Source organism: Pinus tabuliformis, chromosome 5_1, assembly GCF_031772625.1.
Source record: "Pinus tabuliformis cultivar Carrire ecotype Pingquan chromosome 5_1, CPIR1, whole genome shotgun sequence".
NCBI lineage: Eukaryota > Viridiplantae > Streptophyta > Pinopsida > Pinales > Pinaceae > Pinus > Pinus tabuliformis.
Window position 1 is genome coordinate 508,046,253 of NC_142305.1, and position 5,562 is coordinate 508,051,814.

General features: G+C 40.7%; 1 pseudogene; it reads right to left on the minus strand.

The window, feature by feature from the left end:
* Positions 1-1,574: 1,574 nt before the first annotated feature.
* LOC149165714 (asparagine--tRNA ligase, chloroplastic/mitochondrial pseudogene) lies at positions 1,575-3,679 on the minus strand (annotated as a pseudogene).
* Between the last annotated feature and the right edge of the window lie 1,883 nt (positions 3,680-5,562).

Sequence of the window (5,562 nt, forward strand, 5' to 3'; positions counted from 1 at the left end):
TTTGATTAACCAACCATGCGGTAGGATTGGGAAACGTGCCAGAGGCGGGTATTAGCCTTTGCAAAGGTTTTATATGCCAAAGGGGTTTGGAGAGGGGTTTTATCAGTGCAGAGGTGATTTGAGGGCAAATTGACTTGCAGCAAAGGGGAAATAGGGTGGAATAGGTTCACCAAAGTGGCCAGATGCCATTTTGGTCCCTTTTGAACAATACACGGCTATTATGCCTAGGGGAGGGAATATACATAAGATTTGGGGTTTTATACACCTTGGTGTTAATAATATTAGGGGTGGTTGTAAGATAAGGGAGGTTATATAGTAGAATTAGGAGTTAATATGAATGAAGGAGGGGAATTAGAAAGGGGGTGTTAGTGATAGACTAGAGAGGGAAAGAAAAGAAGTTAGTGATGCTCTTTGCTGTGAGTTCATGGAATTCACCACTTTGTTTGCTGATAGATTTATTGCCTTGGCAAGAGACCTATTGATGCCTGTGTAATGGTGATCATATTCTTTCTGCAACCACAACTGCCTACCCAACTATTTGCCTAGCATTTTTTGTTTCTTCTTGGAGGGGCACTTGGACTTGCAACCCTCAATTGCCTTTTCTTTTCTTTGACTTTTTCCTTTTCTCTCTATCTACTTCTACCCTTATGTCTTCCAAGGTCCCAGATTAAACTTTTGGGAACCTTTGCTTCTCTACCTGAACTACTTGTCTGCCAAGATTAAGCTGTTTGGACAGACCTCTTTCTCTATTCTACAACTCAAAATTGAAACATGGCATGATCCAGATTAGACTGTTGAATCATCCACAAAATTTGAAATAAGGTCCTCAATACTTGAAACACTTTACCCAGCTCTTGCTTTCTAGGAAATATGGGATCTTTGGGATACCAGAGCAGAGCATATTTGGCTTTTCTCTTGCCAATCATGAAATATGAAACCTATTACTATAGGTATCCAACAGACCCCATAATCAGGGCGCTGTTTGAAACTGAAATTACAAAAAAAATCGAAAATAGAAAAGCCTTCTATCATAAAATAGTACCATCTCCCTAAAAATCTTATGATTAACTAATAAAAACATAAATGCTGGAGCGCCTCTCTTTTTGGTTTCTGCGGTCTTGAAATAGGAAATCTGTTGCGGTTGTTGTCTTGGTGACATGAATGAGGATCGGACTTAGTGCTTAAAAATACCACATGAAATTTGACGGTGGCAAAATGTGCTACAAGTACAGAATCACAAACATGCCACGCGGCATACTCATGGTACAGTTTGCTTGAATGACAAAGGCAGCCATATAGAGCGCAGATCTTGTTGAAGCATTGATTAAAATCTGGGAAATAGGAATCGAATCCCATTATGCTGTTCTGGCGCCGTTTGAATAGCGGTGGCATTACACATTTACCCTTGGCACTCTTCTGTTTCTTGTAAGAGTCTAGTAACTTTGGTGTGTAAACAGCATCGTATGCCACCTGGAGCTCCACATCAACATAGTCGGCATCCAATTCTATAGCCAAACGAAGTACATCAAGGCGTGTTGCTTCATCCATACTCCAACGCTGCTGTTCTACCGAGATTACAGCAGGAGGAACCTTGGAACTAAAACATCCATAGCTGCTACAGTCTTCCCATCCGCATTTTCTCACATATAGAAAGCTTTTATATCTTTGGGATAATCTTTTATAATAACAGGTGAACCAGAAAAGGCTTCCTCTGTTATATAACGCTCATGCTCACTCTGCAAGTCACATCCCCATGTCACCGGGAATTCAAAATTTTTCTTTGCTTTCAAAAGCAGTTCAACTGCATCTGTATATGTCAATTGCACAAATTTCTTTTCTGCAACATCACTTAAACGTGTAATTATCCCCTTCTCAATCCAGGTATTAAAGAATTCCATATCTTCTTTGCAATTATCCGGAATAAACCTCACCGGAGATAGACAGTTGCACAAGCCATGTCATCATTCAGATTGGCAAAAGCAAGCTCTGGTTCAATCATCCAGAACTCAGCTAAATGACGTGAAGTGTTCGACTGCTCTGCTCGAAATGTGGGACCAAACGTGTATATATCTGAAAGAGCACATGCATAGGTCTCTCCATTGAGCTGTCCAGAAACTGTCAAGAATGCTGATTTTCCAAAAAAAATCCTGTGCCCAATCAACATAACCATCCTTTGTGCTAGGGATCATGCTAATTGGAGAGCCCACATCCTCCTTAGAGCTAGGAAGCAAAGATGTGACATAAAATTGCTCTCCGGCACCTTCACAATCTGAAGCAGTGATTATTGGACTAGCAACCCAGACAAAATCCATCTCCTGGAAAAATTTGTGTGTGGCATATGCGAGGGCATTTCTTACTCGGGCAACCGCACCAAATGCATTTGTTCGAGGCCGCATATGTGCTACATTTCTCAGATACTCTCTACTTGCTTTTTCTTTTGAACAGGAAATGTGGCAGCATCACAGCTCCCAATCAAAACAAGTTTTGTTGTCCTCAATTCCACCTTCTGCTTCGAGCCTGTACTGGCTACTAAAACACCATCAATAAAGATAGATGCCCCTGTTGTGATCAAGCCAGACTCAAGCTTATTATATCCCTCAATATCAGAACCCATCACACACTGCAAATTTGAAAGACAGGACCCATCATTTACATCATCAAACTTTACAAAACCTGGCCACTTCAACGACTCTGACTCGAATAAAGCAAAACCTGCATCTGGTTTGCCCCTTCTAATGTATTCAATCGGTGTTGTTCTGCATTTTAGTGAGCTGAAGTTATCTGATGTGAAACAGAAGCAATTGATGTGCCATTAGACCAGTTTTGATTCCTTACTGGAAGTGCGTCAAGAGCTTGTTCCCATAAAAACTTGTGCTCATGCCTTTCTGATAGAACAGACATTAGAAACAATAAGATTTCCTTGAATTTCTCTTCAGTAAGGGGTGAAAAGGATCCTGGAAACGAAGCCAAAGCCTGCAACCCAGCCACTCCCAAATGAATGATCTCATTTTGTGTTGTCAATTGTGATTTCTGGCAATCAATTCCATTGTGCGTTGGAATGGCAGATGCAAAAGCAATTGTTAATGGATTTGCTAAACACTGAAGCAGAGATAATGAAGAACTTCCAGAGCTCAGATCCAATCTAACTACTGGTTGTAAAACTAATCCCTCAGACAATATTGTTTGCTTGAACAATCTGATCCCAAATATAAAGAGCACTAACTGTCACGAAGCAGTTAGCCACACTTATGTTATTTGAAGCAAGTAATGGACCAGGCCCTTGATCCAAAGGAGCTCCCATAGCATCTAGAAGTCGTGGCAAGAATCTTTGAGACACAATAAAACAAGAAGCAAAAGAAGATTTTGCAGTAGCTGTTATTGCAGCATTGAAAACTTTAGCTCCCTTTGCAGTCTCACGACGATGATCTCTAGTAATTAGCCTCTCCTCTTCAAAAAATCGCAAGGTACGTCTAAGTTGTGTTGAGTGTAGCTTTAAATCCTTAGCCAAATCATCTTCTTTAACCTATTGTCGCCTTGTTAAAGCATCAAGGACCACAACTGCCATTCCTCTGTTATCACTCCTGCCAGATTTCGGTTGATTTTCTGCTCTTGTAGGGATATCATCATAGAAGGCCCTTGCAACAAGCCTTACCAACCGCTTGAAAGGTTCAGCACTCATGATGTTTACAGGAATAAAATACTGGCCTTCAAATTTAAAACATTCAGCGCCGTCAAGTTTTATGTGACATCTGTACAATACACAATAGTTCCAATCTTCTCCCAAGCACCACGGACAGACCCATCTTCAAATGGAAACCAGGTTCAGTAATTCTCTTCGATAGAGCACCTCCTATCCAGTAAGTGCCAACATGTCCTTTTAGAACTTGGTGCAGAATACCAAAACAAAAACCGACAGCTTGAAGGCATTATCCATTGTCAAAGTAAAACCATTCTTTAATAAAGGCAGCAGAAAATTATATATATTTGCCAAGGCAGAAAGAAATTCTCGATTATCTTCATTGGAAAACCTTTCGTGAGATGAAACATGAGGCAGCAGCAGGATATGGTTCCACAATAGCATCCAGAGTAGCAACAACATCATTAAAACCAAAGTAATAGATGCTAGTATAGGTAAATAATCGATTCTCAATATAGCAGACTAGCAATGTGTGGATTATAAGACCGCATTCTGTCACAACACAAGCCTTTGGAGGAAGAAGCGCTAGGCCCGGAATCATCATAGCCAGCACAACACTTGCAAATTGAAGTCGCTGCCAGTTGAAGAGTTGAAGAATAAATAACATAATCTAAAACAACACATTAATGATTTCTTCTTCAAAACAGGGTTTTGAAGAAGAATCAATCTCTGATAAGACAGAGTCTAACACTTCTGACCTACCATGACCTAGAATCTGAGCCACATGTCCTCTTCTGCATCTCATTTCTGGCTATAACCCAGGAGGACTCCATAATTGTTTTCCCTTGTGATTGCCACTTTTTATTAGCCTACTTCTGTATGATGACCCTTGGTTTCTCTATTCCATCGTCATGATCTACTTAGCCTAAAACCCGCTTTCACTTGGTATTTACCCTTTCTTGGAGGACCTGCTACGATGAGTGGTCCTATCATCCAACCTCTTTCCCTTCTTTTGTCATGAGAAGTTCCAACATTATCGGAACCAGTTGCTACCCTCTATACCACTCATTCCTCCAAAAGGAGTTTTCTTTAAGCTCTTTTGAGACTCCTTAATCTAGAAAATATTGTCAAGTGAACTTATCTCCTTCACGCTCGTAAAAGTACCTGAAGGGTCTTCTACCTAGTATAAGTTTAATCCTTTTCTAGACTGGGATAGACTAGTTCCGAAAAAGGAATACCCTAGTCTACTGCGGCTAGGAGGTTCCCTCTTGTATACTTTTATCCCTTTTTCAGGCTTCGGGGACAACTTTATGAAAAAGGAACTTATAAAAATAGAAGGGAGGAAACATTTATTTCCATTAGTCATCAAAATGGCAGTGTCAGTTGCGTCGCCCTTGAATATGACACCTGTCTATCTCATTATCTTACAGTTGGGTTTTAGCTTGTCTAGGAGCTATACCATCCATATGAGTCTCTTTCCTCCTCCGGGTGGTTACTCTTCCAGTCATATGGAGTGTGCTTTGATGTGTCTTGCATCGTTGCATGATATCACTCTCTTGTGTCGCGCTGCTATGTGTTTAAGGGAAGTCATAGCCTGTGTCAGCCATCTGCAGTAACCTGTTGACCTTTTTGAGTCAGCCATCCTTGTGTTAGTTTTACTTCACCACTTCATGACTTCATCCATTCATCACATCATCCTGGTCTGTTCCATGTCGATTGATGGGGGATACATTACAACCCTGCTTTGATGGATCTTCCCTTGTCCACTTTAGCTCATTATCCAGAAGCATGATCTAGAAACCAGTAGTACCTTGGATCTTGCAGACCTTAGTGGAAAGCTTCCTCATGATCAAAAATGGGTTTTCATCATTGGCTCTTGATTGATTCAGTTCACTAGTGTTTGACATCAGCTCATTTATTCATAC